The following is a 17,147-nucleotide window of genomic DNA, read 5'->3' as shown; positions in this document are numbered from 1 at the left end:
ACATCTACAATCATCAGAATTATTTATTTAATAATAATATATTTTATACCTACCTCCCCCTGTAGCCCATAAAATCCTTGAAGACTAGGACTCAGAGAATACAAACAAGAGTAGGGGAATCAGTATATGGCACACAGCAAGGTCTTTGAAAGAAAATGAGCAAATGAATGAATGAATATCCACTAAGCTACTGATAGATTTCTAGAATGAGAAGCAATGTGCTCCCAATAATTTTTTTTTCCTATAAAGAAGTGCTGCAGTGGTAAATCGATTCCCTGAAGGGAAAAGCCCCCAGCGTCCAACCCACATCATCTTACAAATCACCCCCCAGGTGCCTCTCATTACAAAAATTAGCTATACCTTAAGGAGGCTAACAACTGCGAGCAACTCTCTGCAGGTAATAACATGAAACATCGGCATGGACTTAGCTTTAATCCTGTCCAGGTTTAAGAATCTAAGAATACAGAAGTCAAAAAAGAAAAAAAAAAAAAAGAGAGAGAAATTTTTTCCCTTTATCACCATCCTGGCTTCCATGGCAATATAACAGAGCCTAAAGATGCAGACACCGAGTTTATGAGGCAAATAATGAAGTTGATAGATGGGCTGCACTCTGAGGGTGGAATGAAGATTGGACCAGGGACGGCCAGTATTGGAGCAGCCCTCTCCCTTCCATCCATCCTGCAAGGGTCCCTAGTCAGCCAATGCACTGAGACTCCGACATAAATCAGAGGCAACAACGGATGAGCATGAAGAAACGGCCTGGCAGCCGCGGCACTGCAACCATAAATCAGGAACTAATTCAATCCTGTGAGATGCCTCGTTTGATTAATTTATGTCAGCATTTTCTGTGTTGTCAGGCTGTCCCTTGTGTCTTCCCTTATCCCCCCTTTCCCGCCTTCTCTGGCACAAAGAAGTGCCGCTCCCCACCACCATGAGAGGAAGAAGGAAGTGGAGCATCAGAGTAGATTCTAGAAGGCAGACAGGATTAGCACCATTTCTTCCCAAACTTAGAGACGTGAAGAAAAAGATGGGCCCTCACAGCGAACCCAGGTTCCAGGTTGGATGAAATTACTAGCTTCGAGTTTCTCAAAAGCACCATTCTCTGTACTTCATAGTGAAAGAAGGTCACCAGGCCCCTACCTCCAACTATAGAAGACAAAATAATTTTCTTGGTGGAATTAGAAAAAAATATATGAATGTTTAATTCTCATGATGCAAAGGTGATTGTGATCATTACCATTTATACTAGTGGAGACCTAGAAACAACCCAGGTAAGATATGCAACAATAGCAAAAGTAATTGTGCTATTTCTTTATAGTGAATATATATAAATTTACTTGTATGCAAAATAATTCATTTGTGTGGAAAGGTCCTCCTGGAATTCTGTTTAGTGGGGGAAAAAAAGAGAGCTAAATAACAACGTATAGCGTGGTGTTGTTTTCTGGGAAAAAAATATATGTCTGTCTATATTTCTATTTTGTTAATCTATTCAACTCTGTGTTTTACTTCTTTGTGATGACTGTCTATTTCTTGTGCACTAGAAAAAAGTACCTTAAGAGTAGTCTTTGGGTGCCTGGGTGGTCCAGTCGGTTAAGCATCTGCTTTTGGCTCAGGTCATGATCTAAGGGTCCTGGGAACGAGCCCCACATGAGGCTCCCTGCTCAGTGGGGAGTCTGCTTCTCCCTCTCCTTCTGCCTCTCCTCCCCACTCATTCTCTCTCTCCCTCTTAAATAAATAAATAAATTCTTAAAAAAAAAGAATAGTCTTAGCAAAGACTAGAAAATAGAATTCCTAAATCCTGGAAGAAGAATATAGATCTGTTTGTCATGAGCTTGCTAGCATTATACAAGATTTACTTGGTGTTAGAGGAGCAGCCTGAGCAGATGTAAAAAAGGAGACTATGTTGTATTTGAAAGGACCATGATCTATGTGGGCAGACGGAAGACCACAGCTCGATTCAAATGGAAGACGCAACGATCGGAAAGGATGTGGCTAAGAGGAAGGACTTAGAGCTGCTAAGAGTCTGCTGGAGTCATGAGCAGTAACAGCGCATTCTATTTTAGGCCTGATAGTGATAAAGTTCATTCAAAGTCATCTCCTCTGTTGCATATTTATTCTTGTTATTAGACATGTTTATACCTTACTTACTATGGTATAGGCTTACAAGTATAACAGAAGGAAAAAAAAAAAGAACAACTAGGTTTTCCATTATGGACTACAACCCATGACAGGTTACATCTATCAAGAACACAGTTTCTCTGTTCACACATCTAATTAAGAAACTTGAAATTGAAAAGAAAGGACAGGAAAGGATGATGAGCCCTAAAAGGAAATACTCTAATTCACTGACTATGTGTGTGTGTGTCTCTCTTTTTTTTAAGACAGTCTGGATTTAAAGTGTCCCTAGATGATCAGCATTAGGTAAGACCAACCCACCCTGGGCAGGGATGCATGGTGTAAATGGTTATACTCAGAATCTAAATTCTCTTCCTTCATAGATGAGGGCCATGCACCTACATGGAAGGCAGCGAGTATGTGCATTTAATGAGACCTGTATATTGGGAGCCTGGTTTTTAGGTTACAAAAAAATGTCCAATTAACCTAAAAGAGTTAGCTACCAGCTAAAGATTGTAAGAGATGAGTATTCCTCAAATGAGGCTATCCATCAGCAGTACCCATGAAGCTTAATAAAAATAAGGATCTCCTGGGCCACTACTGAGCAGAATTATGGGGGCTGGAGTCTGAGTCCATACGTTAGAGTGGGTTCCCATAGGATTCAGTGTACAGCAGTTTTGGTAAACACCGAGTTTGATGTGTTTATTTCTATTCCAAAAACAAAACATAAACACTTGAGCGGAAGTTATAGAGAGCTAGATTTTAGGTTGGCATAAGCAAATATTTTTAATATAGACTGTACAAAACTGAAGCTGAACAAAACTAGAATAGACTGCTTTATGAGGTAATGAGCCTCCATCGTGAAAAGGGAGCAGTGAGGGAGTCTTGAATCATTCTGTATTCATGGCACTATTTTAACACGAAATCTTCTCGGCAAGTCAGCAATAATTGCCTCACAATCTTTCCCATTGTCTAAAAATAAGTTGCCCTGTTCACAAGAGCCTGCACTGTTGTCCCACAACCCTTTGGCCAACTTTGAGCACCACCCTGCAGCGTGAACAGAGACATCTGCCTCCAGCCCGCCGCCCACAGAACACACATCTTCCCAGGTGAGGTTCCCAGGTGAGGCACGCAACTGTGTTTAGCACCAGCTTCCGCTTCCCCTGTGCTATCACTCCAACAAACCCTGATCCTCTCAATGGCAGGTCACATGACATCAAGTGTCAGGCATCACCGTAACACTGCATGTGTTAATTCCATAAAAATAAAGTTTAGTCCTTCATTAATATTTAGGAGCACACCTGTGAAGGGCTCAAGGAACACAGATGTATCTCCAGGCACCTGTTGAGAGCCACTGATCCAAGCAGCGGCTGGATGCATGCCTAATAGAGATCTAATAAGGGGTGGGGAGTGGGGCTGCGTGACTTCCAAGGTCTCTTTAAGATTTTATAATTTGAAAGAAGGAAGTGAAGATGGCTATAAATCCTGCCAGAACCCTGAGGAAATCAGTTTTCTTGAATCACTGATGCTAATTTATGATTTTGGACAGGTTGCTTGAACTTTATTAAGCTTAGCTAATCCACTGAAATGATTGAGCAAATAAATAAACAAATCAAAATCCTGCTACCCCCTGGACATGAAAGACTGCACCAGGCCAAGTTTTCCCAGAGAGAGAAACTCCAGAAGCTACTTAGTGAGGCGGTAAAGGAAAACGTGAATACAACTCCTGTGCTGTCCCTGCCCTTGCCCTGCCCTCCCCACCACTTGCTTCTCACGGAGCACGCGACTTCTCCGAACTGTCGCTTGAAATCCCAACAGTGGTGCTACCCTGACGTCCACAGATTTTTCCAGCTGCTGCAGCAAATGCAGGATCTCATTATGGAATCGGTGCCACACATTCACAGAAATGGCTCCAAATTTTGATATCAAAGCATCGAATTAAACATTCAGAATCACTTACTGCAGACTTTCATTTACTTTGTGAGGAAGAAAGAGAGAAAGGGAGACTGACACGTGGGGCCATCTGGCCATTTCCAAGATGCCTCTGTTCTTTGAGCCACACTGAATAAATGAGGGCTCACAGGAGGCGATTCTAAGGTTTAAGGCCAATTTAAGATAGCTTTTGATACATATATTTTAGGATTCATTTGGATCAGTCAATGGGTATTATTTTCCAAGGACAATAAACGAACAAATTTGTTAGTACTTCAAAGCCAGGAGCTCTCACCATGACGAATCCTAATACTAATCCACTGAGGCCATGAGATGTCCCTGGGCCTTATTGACCTCAGGCATAAAATGGGAATTACAGCCTGGATTGTGAGAAACTGCCTAGTTTCTCTGTTTTTTGTTCAGGCAGAGGATGGAGGGTGTCAACACTAGTATGTTGTGTGCTAGGCCTCAGTTGTGAAGACGGACCCATGACTCACCATCTGCAGCCACCTGTTCTGAGTGCCCAGGTCCTGGCGACCTTTCCAAATGACCTGACCAGCCTCTGGGACCTTCTGCAACTGGAAGGCTGTTCTTTTACCACAAATATGTATTCTTATCCATTCATATGAGCATATATTTATATATATTTACATGCATATATAATATATAAATGTTAAAAATATTGAGATGTACCATAATATTCATAGATGATGGATATGACTATATATACATATATATATTTAGATACTTGCTAGTGCAAAGTACATAGTAGAATCATATTTTTTTTTTTTATCTTCTAGAGACTGTGCACGAGTTGAGCGAAATAAGATATGCTCACCTGAAAGCAAGGAAAAAGATTGAAAGAGACAATGTTTTGGAATGGAGACAACCACTATGTGGCAAAATTCATAAACACAGAACAGCATGTGCTCTGAGCAAAAGCCTGAGTGTACAAATGAGCAAGGTGAAGGCAAAGAGGCCAAGAGTTTCAGAGAGAGATCAAGTAAGAGAATAGTCAACCAAGGTAGATTTTTCCACAGAGTCTTTAATTAATAATTTGGGGGAGCTTAATAAGCATAATTGGCATAATTATTACTCAAATTCTGTGACAAGGAGACTAATTTAGACATGCAAGGCTCACACAAACACACGTACAGTATGCAGATACGTCAGAGAAAAATTACTTCTATTTTGGATTTTTAAATTATTTCTCCTCGCTGTCTCTAAAGAGGGGTAAAAACTCTGACTTAAAAAACTCTTAGGTAGGCAGAGGGTGTGTTTCTAAATGGCTGTCCAATCTACTTCTGCCTCTTTTCCTCTGGACCATAACCATTTTATTTATCAACCTTTTGGTGATCGGGTGTAAGGCTCCTCTGTCCCTCACATAGACAGAAACCCAGGAGGAAACGTCTGATTTCTGTCTTGGGAATGTGTTTGGGAAATACATAGGCACCTGAAGGATACAAATGAGAGGTTAAGATAAATAATAAATAAGATAATTAATTAAAAAAGCAGAGGGAGGCAGAGTAATGTTTCCTAAAGGCATTCCCAGAAAGGGAAATCATTTTACTAACACGACTCCTAACAGACACTACAGAACTCGATTGGAACTTCAGGGGTGGGTGGGTGCCAGTGAATTTATTCCCATGGGATGGGACAAAGACTCTTCCAGACTGATGCCCAAGGATACTGCACGGTACTTGAGGGGAAGGGGACTCCCTGCTGCTGTACAGAGGGAGGGAAATGGTGAGCAGCGGGAGCAGCTCTGAGTCCAAGGAGTCACCAGGTGGACATTGCCCTCCTTCTCTTCCATCCCTCATGCAGCAGACATGTATTCGGTGGCTATAACCTACCGGATACCATGAGGTCAAAGGAGAATACAATTCAGTCATCAAAGAGCTTGGAGTCCACGGGGATTTAGAAACACAAAGATGCTGTGATTACTGATATATGCCAAAAGCAGAGGGTGTGGGCAAGTCAGGAAACGGGATGCTGGAACCGTGCCTTGGAAGTGAACTAGAGATCTGCTAGGAAGAGTAGAGTAAAGGATATTCCAGGTGAGAAGAACAGTAAGGTGTGATGAAATGATTGTGGGAAGTTCAGTGACTGGAGAACAAGGTGGTTCCTGGTAGCAGTGGGGGCAGAGGAGCAGTGAGAAGGTGATGGAGGGCCTTGGACAACAGGACCTCTGTTTAAGGCCAACAGAAGCCCACAGAAGGTAAGCAGAGGACCAAAACATGGTCTGTGTCCCTGTTTAGGAAAGAGGCTAAAAGCCTAGGATGGCAGTGATGAGCAACCTAACCCCATGCTTATCAGAGAGTGGGACTAAGCACGGCCCCTCACACCTAAGTCCCTTACCTTCTCACCACTACCTTTAGCAAGAAGGGGTTGGATGAACCAGGAGCCCAGTGCCAGGGTTATTGTAGCCTCTGCCCAGGTGGGTCCTCACAGGGTTCATTCAGACCTAGGCTACCCGTTAGTGAGTGACTAAAATGCCTTTTGGCCACTGATGGGAGTGAGAAAAAGATAGTTCCTGTCCTGTGGGGATGAGCATATAACCTCAGAAGGTGATTACAAATGCATAGTAATCAATGAACTGCTGTTGCTTCTTCCCAGAACCTCCCTCCCTTTCACCGCTCCACATCCCTGCTCAGTGTCAGCCCAATTAAAATCACAACAAATGTGGGCTTCATGCAAATCATCTGCAAGTGGGGCAAGGTCATTGCAAGGACATGAGAACCACAACTCCTCTGCTTTCTCTGCAGGGTATGCTCCTTTCAACCTGAGGTAAGGGAAATGAGAGGGACCTTGAAAGGAGGGCAGGGGTCTTCTAAGAAATACGGAGCTCAGGCTAGAGGTGATGACCATAGGTCAGGAGGAAAGGCTGTGAGCTCATGCACTTCTTGCCTCAGTTTCCCACTTATGCCATAGGCATGACCTTGCTCACTGCCATTATGGCAGGAAAGTGGCGAAGACCCCATGATATCCATGCATAATGCATAATCTAGGAAGATGCATGTGCTGTGCCCATGAGCTATAATTATGGAGACAGGTAGTAAAGGAAAAGCAAAAATGTGTGAGGGAAATTGGGATTTAAAAATCCTTCTTTCTCAGAGGTTACCAAATCCACACAATCCATGCATGAATATTTATACCAGCTGTATTCATGTTACCCAAACTGGAAACGACCCAGATGTCCTTCCATAGGAAAATGGTTGAATAAACTGTGTCACATCTACATCAAGGAATATTACTCAGCAAGAGAAGGAATAAACTATTAATGTCCACAGCAACCTGGGTGAATCCAGATAAACTGTGCTGTGAGAAAAATCCAATCTCAAAAGATTACATATTGTATGATTTCATTCTCAAGATGACAAAATTATAGAATTGGAGTAGTGACTGGCAGGGATTAGGGATGGAGGGTGGGGAGTTGGGATGGTTATGAAAAGCACCCAGGGTGGTCCGTAAGGTGTTGGAACTGTTCAGTATCTTGGCTGTCATGGTGGATACAGGGACCTACAGGTATAATAAAAATACATAAAAATAAACACACACACGTACATGTGCACACACACACACAAATAACAGGATGTAAGTAAAACTTGGAGAAATCTGAATAGGATGGTGGATTAAATGTTTGACCCTGGTCGTGACATTGTACTAAAGTTTCATAAAATGTTACCTACTACCGGGAGAAACGAAGTAAAAGCCACACAGGGTATCTATATTATCTCTTAGAACAGCATCCGAATTTATAATTAACTCAAAAAAGTTTTAATAAAAAAAATGATACAGGGGAAAAAAGCAAACTTTACCCATCATTTATACCATTGTCCTGGAGAAGAAGTGTTCATTTGTGCCTTCAATCATGAGTCCCTAAACTAAACCCTAGGGTGGTCCTTTCTCCTCAGGAATCACTCAGTTCTGGATTGGGTATCAGCTGCTGACACCGGATCTCCCTCCACTGGTCAATGTGTCTCGAATACTCAGTCTGGACAACAGATATGACTGGCAAAAGCTGCCATCAGACATTTCCCTAAGCCATGTGCTCAGGTGTATGGTGAGGATTTACATAAATCAGGCACATTTTGTACTCTCATTACTGGCCAGTTTCTCAAAGCCCCATCTTCAAAAAGCAACAGGCTGGTGCTGATGCCTCGGCAAAGTAATTGGAGGGCAGCCTTCATGCTGACTCTCCCCTTCATTTCTGGCACTACACTCTCCCTTACAACATCCCCCTCCATGGCATGGCTTTTCTTCCAATCTACCTTCAATAGGGCCTGGCATGAGGAAACACGTTTTCCCAGTGGAGAAGCTCTAAATACATCCTCTTTGAAAAGTGCTGTTATTGCTGTTCTGTTTCTTCCCTTTAGGTGTTTAACACTTTGAGACTTTCAAGACAAAATGTGATGCCACCTCTAATGCTAAATAATTTCACTGCTTTCAGCTGATGGCACATCTTCAATGTTTCACAGAGGAAAATCCATGTAATGGGAATAAAAGAAATCTTCCTTTGCAAGATGTCTATCTTCTGAGAGATGGCTCATCTCCTGTAGCTGAAATCCATGCTAAAGCGGGACCAAAAGATTAGCCATTCCCTTGATTTCTTATTATTTTGGCGCTAGAAAAACATCTTAACCTTTTTAAAATGTTGAGAAAAGATGCAGCAACGCATTTTGTGTGGTTATCTAAGCTGAACAGATTTCTTATTCTTTCTTATTAATATCAACCCAAGGCTTGCACAGCTGCCAGCTGACTACCATCATGCCCTGCAAGGATGACACAGCAAGGAAAGAAAGTAAGAGGCACTCTTCTTGCAAAAGAAGGCTACCAACCAGCTGCTTAACTTAGAAGAATATTGCTTCATCCTACCTCTGAAGGGGTGTCATAAACCTCCAGCAAGAGGTGCCAGGTGTTAGGAATCTCCCAGGACTGCCAAGAGTGGTAAGGCCACCTGTCAGAAAGTGAGGAAGCCAGAGCCAAGAAGCCAAAGTATGGCTCACCTTCAGGAAAAGCAACATGAAATGAAAAACTGAGTTCCTGTTTAAGTGGGTATAAAACTGTGTAGTTAATAAAGGTTTATGCTACAAGAGTGTCAAGGAACTTGGCGGAACCGAAGTAAAAGAATGTGCATATGGTGCATATTGAGAATGGTCATAAATCCCTGTCCTCTCAAAGAAGAAAGAAACTCTTTCTTCCTAGATAGCCATGCGGGAGCCTACCCCAAATCAATTGACTAGTCTACAATGCTAGCCCACAAACAACCAAGGTGATTACCCAAGTGTGCCAAGGAAATTGAAAAGATGCTAATTTTGTCAACACCACTGTATAAGGTGGGCTGGCAAAGAGGCTGTATGGTGCCATTTTTAGCTCACAATAAAATCTCATTATTATAACATTCTGTGGATCCATGTCTCTGATTATAAGTATCTATTGAAAAGAAATTTTCATGAATCTCAATCTCATAGGAATGGTAGGTGGACAGGAAACTCGAGGAAATAAAATCTGTTTTCAGCTAAATCCGTTTGGACTCTGCCAAAAGTAAATAGGAAATATGCACTGGCTGTACCGTGTCTACTGGATAAAGCAGAGAGAGGAAAAACTGTTAATAATCTCAAACCACGAGAATCCAATCTCATTCTGCAAAGTCACATCTCACCATCTAGGATGAACTTTTACTCCACACAGGAGTCCCTAAACCCATAGAATTTCCTAAAGTAAAAACATTCTGGTTGGTGGCAGACTTCTGAGTTGAGAAATAAGATAGTATAAATAAATTGCATTGCTGAATCATAATCTCATGACTGTAAAATAATTTCTTCTAACTGCCATGAGATAAGTATCAGCCCCATTAAAACATCTCCTCCAACCACTTCCACTCAGTTACTAACACTCCACTAACCAGGCAAAATCCTACCTAAACTCCTAAACTCTTGAGAATGTATGATGTGTGATACCATGGCTATGTTATTTTAAGAGATGCAAAGAATTGTCAGGCGTGAGTTTTTGCCTTCCAGGTGCTCATAATGTATTTGCAGATATTAGGCAAACACTCAAAATACATAAGTAGAAGTAAAAGGCAGCATATGAGTTAGGGCCAAACCAAGTATTCAGCTCATGAGCCTGAAAGAAACCCATACCCTGACAGAAAACCAACTCGTACAGAATTCCAAAGAGCTGCAGGGTACTTCCTGCGTATTGGCTCTCTATACACACGCTTTGCTTTTCAATTATGCTCAAGCCTACACTCATTCACATTGAGATATGATTAACCGGTTCTCACCAGAGGCCCACTTAACTTATGCAGCACAAACCCATCGCTGTGTTTGATAAAATTCACTCTAGTTGTAAAGCCGTCAGAGATGATCTGAGATTGAATAAATAAGGGGAGGAACTGAGGCCTCAGCTCTGGACCCTGACCCTGGAGCAGAAAAAGAGGTCATTTCAGGTCAAGTGACCAGAATCTCCAGTCTGAGATTCATTCATTAAGCTGTTTGCTTACTCACTCAACCCTTACCTCACTGAATGCTACTCTGTAATAAGACACCACTAGGTGTTTGGGAAGATGCCCTGATGGATATGATGCAAGAATGGAAAGAAGTGATGGCTGCTGTAACAAAGGAAAAAGAGAAGAGAAAGAAAAAGAGAAAGAAGAGAAAGAAGAGAAGAGAAGAGAAGAGAAGAGAAGAGAAGAGAAGAGAAGAGAGAAAGAAAGAGAGAAGAGAAGAGAAGAGAAGAGAAGAGAAGAGAAGAGAGAGAAGAGAAGAGAAGAGAAGAGAAGAGAAGAGAAGAGAAGAGAAGAGAAGAGAAGAGAAGAGAAGAGAAGAGAAGAGAAGAGAAGAGAAGAGAAGAGAAGAGAAGAGAAGAGAAGAGAAGAGAAGAGAAGAGAAGAGAAGAGAAGAGAAGAGAAGAGTGAATTGACTTCTTATAAAGATCAGAGGAGGCTTCCTAGATGAGGGGGCCTTTGGGCTCTCAGCCTTTTAGGATAAGGAGGTTGTGGGTGAGATATAGCCTAAAAGGGCTGGGGAAGGGGATAGTTGAAGGAGAAAGAGGACTTTCTGTGAGGAGGTTAAGAAAATGAGCAAAGGCATCATGGCTGAGTAGGAAGATTGGATTTGGCAGTTAACACCTGTCCCTTAGATGGAAATGTAAGTCTGTTGGCCCTTTATTATGTACACATAAAAATCAGCATTGGCAGATCTATAAAACCCAGGTCCATTAAATTAACTATCTAGTTAAAATAATTAAGACAGGGAGCTTCACTTCAGTTCAGTAGGACAGTAGATCTTTGTTACCAACTAGGCAGCTGTTCACAGAAGACATTGATTGCAGGATTATTAAATCTCAACAAATATGTTTTAACCGTATGTTATTTAACGTAGAGCAATGACATTTTCCAGGGCGAGTGGAAATCTTTCTCTAGGCAGGTAAATTATTGTCTACTGACAAACAGTAGAGAATTGTTTCCCACAGGACATTTGGGTTTCATCCTACATATTTCCTCCCTTCATTTGTCTTGGGAGGTCAGCGAATGATGAACACACTTTGTATAGAGAAACTTTGTTTGATAACCACCTTGACTCCCCCCACCCCATCTTGATTCTATCATATTTCATTGCTAAAAATTTCTAGAAATTTCTACAAAACCAATACTACAGAGCCATCAAAATTCATCCTTGAAAAATTCTTAGCTACAGAGAAGCCAAATGTAAGAAATGCAGCATATTAATGATCAACTCCACACCTTTCAGAGTGTCAATCTATCAATCACTAGATTAGCCCTACAATACCTTAAAAAAGGCAAGAACTGACACCCGTAATCAGAGTTCATTCTCCAATTACATTAGGATAATCATTGTCCAGACCCACTTATGTTTGTATAAGATTATTTGATTTCCCACACTAAAAGGTCTTTTATTACCAACCATCAACATCATAATAGCAGTCCCAAATGTGAAGAAAAGCCACTTAAATTAATGCAGCTTTCTGACTTTATTTCAGGGTGTCAGCAGGGCCTCTCTGAGAGCTGCTGCGGGCGCTAGCCAATCGCAGGGAAGGCAGACGGCCGTCTACAATGGATTCCAACAGGAAGGACAAAATGGTGGCACAGTGGGGATGTGGTGGGTGTGGGGAATTAGAGAACAATTGTGCATAGGGAATAATCCAAAAGGATAAAGCTACTAAGAAAACTCAATGACAAAGGAGGAGGTGGGGGGATGGACAGAAAAATGAAAAGCAAGAAAAATAGTGCATTTTGGTTCTCCGGCTTCGTAACTATTTTATTTCAGGATAAAAAACAATGATTCATGGTTGACATGGTTACCTTTCTTTGGTGGAACTATGACAGGTATACCTTCTGTTCCTCATACTCCCATTTTCCTAGCATGATGTGGAAAGAAATCTTTCTTCCCATTCCACAAATGCGGAAACTTAAATTCAGATGGCTTGTGAATTCTATAAAATGCAGAAGTTATGATGGTACAATAATGATTTTTTTTTGAAATTCAATTCTCAGAAGACACCCCTGACTTGTCAAAGTAGTCACCTTAAGAGCATATGTACTTATTCCAGTGATGGCACAACCACAGTTCTGGGCATCTATAGCTCCCTTTGAGTACTGCCACAGTAGGCTTCAGACCAGAAATCTAGCCTCAAGCCTTTATAGTTATTTCAGCTCTGATCCAAATAGGTCTTATCAGCTTGATCCTTTAGTTTGTGCATCAGACTTGAATTTCTGTGACATTTAACTGCTTCTCAAAAGTGGTCCCACTCTGAAGGAAATCAGATTTGTTACTTCTGATGATGTGCTAAAGGATGAGCTGCAGGCTGTGCATGTAATTCCAAAAAGTTAAGTTTTCTGCAAGTGGTGCAATAGGGAGGAATGGACACCATAGGGGAGAAGCACCTGTCTCCCGAAGTGTAGATTTCAAGGGCACATGACTCATTTGCTCGTGCCATTTTGGGATGTGCATTTATTTGTGAGCGTATCTGTGACCTAACAGTGAAAAGTCACTCCAGTTCGGGCCCCTTGCCTGCTTCAGCAGGCCTCTGAGGTGGATGCTCACACCAGGTGGGGCAAAGCTGGCCACAGGAGAGGTGAGAGGGAGCCGAGAAAAGAGGGAAAGAGGAAATAGGGAAAATGGAGATTGGGGAAGGGAGCAATAAAGGAAAAAGTCCTTGCCTGTCATATACCTCTTCAGTATCCTTAGGTCGCTCCTGGGTTACTCTGTGACCTCTGCTCTCCATCATTCAACAAATGATAGTTTATTGTGTCTACAATGTCCAGGTGTTCTAAATGCCTTGGTTACACCCATGAAGAAACAGGCAAATATCCTTGTCCTCATAAATCCTGTTTTAGAAGGTGCAGGCAAGCCACTATAGATAACATAATAAATAAGCCAATCAGACAGCCTTTTAAATGGTATTAAATATTATAGAAAACTTTTCAACTAGAGAAAGGTAAGGGGACAGAGGCTGGAGGGAAGTCCATAATTTTAAATATGATCGTCAGGGTAGACTTCATTGAGAAGGTGCATATTGAACAAAGATTTAAAGCAGCTGAAGAGGCTATCCATGCACATATCTAGGGGAAAAGTATTCTAGAACAAAGGCATAGCATACGCCTGAGACCAGAGTATGCCTGGGGTACCCATAGGATACCAAGGTGATCAGTGTGACTGGGACGGTGAAGAAAGGGGGACTACAGAGAGAAGTAAGGAGGAATTAGTTGTGTGGGGGTGGAGGTGGGGGGATTCTAGGAGATACAGAGCCCATTAGGATTTGGGCATTTGCGGAGTGGAATGGGGAACCATTGCAACACTATCAGGGGGGAAACGATACAATCTGATTGTTATCACAAAGGATGCTATATTGAGAACAGATTGTAGGGGACAGGGGTGGCAGCAAGGAGGACAGTCAGGAAGGAATTGCGGAAATCCCCGCCTGACAGAGTGGTTGTAGCGGAGGTGGGGAGTGCTGCTCAGGTACTGCCCTCCCCCTTGTCCCTAAAACCACATTTACATACTGGTGCTCATGCTCTCACCTAAAATACACTTCCCTGATCTCCCCTACTTGGGTGTAGCTCTCCTCAAGGCTTCCCCTGCTCAGATATCAGCTCCGGGTCTGGCAGGAATCCATAAGAAATTCCTGGCTAGACCAGAGCCCAGCTTCAAGAATCAGCTCTGCAGTTCATTGGCTTCAGCCCTGAGGATTTGTATGGAGAGTTCTACTAGCCAGACGCTGGACCAACGAGCTGTCTGCCCCAAACCCACATGCCCACCCAGTCTCTAATCTGTGCCTGATCTGTTTCTCTCTCTTCAGATTCTCCTCCAAACCACACCCTCCCTTCTGCTCACCAGGAGAGGGGTATGAGCAGATGCCAAGAGCAGCAAACAGAGTTAAGATAAATTGGGACTTTAAGCTCTTTCACAAAAATGGGCCATTGGCAGCTGCACAATGTAGTCTACTATAGCTAGCGTGTTTAGATAGCGTGATAGCTCATCTCCTTCCCCAGTGTCAGGTATACTGTTAGGCATATATTGCATAGAACCTTCTCTAAGGGTTAGCATATCCTTTATTTCTCATGATCTTTCTAGTATCCCTGTGGTGCAAGTCACACAGATGCAACTGTCACATAGGTTTTTGTATTTCCCAACTGATAAAGAAGTAAAACTGGAGATAGGATGGGTAAAATAAACTGCCCCAGGCCACATAGCTGACAAGTGATGGAGTCAAGACACACTTCCAAGTCATTTTACTTCTGAGGCACGAGATGCTCCAGAAAACTGAGTCCGCTCTGAGTGACAAAAGGAAACGGGTTTTGAAAACGTCTGTCCCAGTTGAAGGCCCAGAAATATTTTCCCTAGCTTCCAACCTTTAAAATCTTACTAGGCTTTTGCTCTCAAGAGGAAATGACACCAGTCAACAAAGAGGTTCATTTCTGGCCAGGATGAGCTGAATGGCACGGAATGAAATTATGTCCTAAGATACGGACATCACAATTACCATTAGGAACTGACTGAGCTCTTGTCAGGGTACCTTCGTACGGAGAAGGGCTTCCCTACCTTCAGGAGAAGATATTTGGGCAAGTCTCTTCACTTTTGTGCTTACCATTGATTCTTTGTGTGAAAGTCATTATTCAGGATAAAATAACGTCTGTGAGGAACAGTGGGAAAAGACATCTATGTCTGCCTTCCTATTATCAAGTCTATAACTATCCACATCGCCACAAGGTTAATTTGGGAAGAAAAAGAAAGAAAGAAACAAAAAGAAGAATAGGGGAAAACCTTTATTTCTTCTTCATAGACAATAAGAGATTGAATTAAAAAAAGAGATAGCTCGAGATTTGTCTTGGGTATAAGATAAGAGGAAAGTGTCATAGAAACGGGATAGAAAAAAATGCTTATTATTTTAAAATGTGCTTATATGAAAACATTTTTTAAATACAGGAGGCTCAGCATCCAGATGTTGGGCAAGAAATTTAGTAATTGGAAATTGATGAGAATCTTCCCTTCTACTATTTTTAACCATAGGTACTCTCCGTTCCCCAAAATTATAGGTCGAGGGTGTCTAAATGATGCCCACTTGTGAGGTCCTGCTGCTGAGTGCACTGCCTTTTCACCTCTCACTCCTTGTCCAGGCCAGATTTCGGTGCTTTGACAGAGTCAAAAGCCACTTCAGCAGCGGGCTTGCTTGTATTTCTGATGCTTACCCTACACAAGCTTAGTACGTCCAAGCCAAACTCTTGGCCTTTGTCCTCCACCTGCCCCCAACCTTCAGAAATGCTTTTCCCAGCTCTTCTCCATCTGGCCAATGGTACCAGCCATCTACCCACATGCTCAGCCTTTCTTCCTTCTATTCCCTCACCCCAACTTACCGTCCATCACCACATTTTATTTATTCTCCTTCCAACATGCCTTTAATATTTGCCTCCTTTTCTCCAGCTCTGCTATTGCCCCGCTGTCCAAGCTGCCACCCCCTGTCACCTTGATGAGTGCAATAGCCTCCTGGCTGGCCTCTCTGCTTCTGGTTTCACCTCCCAAATTCATCTTCCACAAAATAGCTAGTGATCATTCTTAAATGTAAGTCAGGTTAAAAATATCTATTCTCCTAGAATAAATATTAATCTGCCTGCTATGGTTTCCAAGGCCTTCCACAGTCTAACGACTGCCTACATCTCCAGCCTCCCCTCACCCTCTCTGACTTGGTGACCAGACTCCCATCCCATGTCTTCTGTCTCTTCCTCTGAGGGCCTGTGAACTTGCTGCCCTCCACCTTTGGGGCTCTCAAAGCTTCGAATGACTGACATATTTCCTCTCTCCAGCTCTCAGTCAGGTATCACCTCCCCAGAGAAGCCTTCCCTTACAAGCCCATCCTAAAGTAAAGCTTTACCTACATCTCTGTTCCCCTCCGTCATATCACCTGTTTATTCCCATTGGTATAATCAGGAGACTCTATAAATTGTGTATTTGCTTACTTATTTTCTTGTCCCCACTCCATGAAGGCAGGGACTTGACCTCTGTGGTCCCAGGTCTTGGCATTGTGGCCAACATATAACAAGTGCTCGTTGAGTACTGCTATATAATGAATAAATCAAGTCTTGGATAAAGAAACAGAACACTGGGCAGCCCCGGTGGCCCAGCGGTTTCACGCCGCCTGCAGCCTGGGGTGTGATTCTGGAGACCCAGGATCGAGTCCCACATTGGGCTTCCTGCATGGAGCCTGCTTCTCCCTCTGCCTGTGTCTCTGCCTCTCTCTTCGCTCTCTCTGAATGAATAAATAAATAAATAAATCTTAAAAAAAAAAAAAAAGAAACAAAACACTATGGTTTCTCATGGGCTTACATAACTTCTGAATATTAGGCATGTAATTGCCCTTAAAGCTCATCTGGCCTAAATACTCACTTTTTAATAGATGAGAAAACCGAAGATCAAGGCAGAGAGCTCTAGAGTATATCCATACTGGCAATGTTTTGGCACTTAATGTTCCCTTCAATACTCATCTCCTATATTTTCAACACTTACTGAAAAGTGACTCTTAATTAGGAAGTTTTGTATATATTATATTAGCTAAATTTTACCTGATAAGTAAACGCAGAA

At 42.3% G+C, this 17,147-nt stretch overlaps 1 protein-coding gene across 1 annotated transcript in view; it reads right to left on the bottom strand.

The window, feature by feature from the left end:
- Positions 1 to 17,147, bottom strand: part of OPCML (opioid binding protein/cell adhesion molecule like) — a 1,019,356-nt gene that overhangs the window by 688,451 nt on the left and 313,758 nt on the right. The gene's annotated exons all lie outside the window — the stretch shown is intronic.

Source organism: Vulpes lagopus, chromosome 10, assembly GCF_018345385.1.
Source record: "Vulpes lagopus strain Blue_001 chromosome 10, ASM1834538v1, whole genome shotgun sequence".
NCBI lineage: Eukaryota > Metazoa > Chordata > Mammalia > Carnivora > Canidae > Vulpes > Vulpes lagopus.
This window is presented reverse-complemented; position numbering and strand designations above follow the sequence as displayed.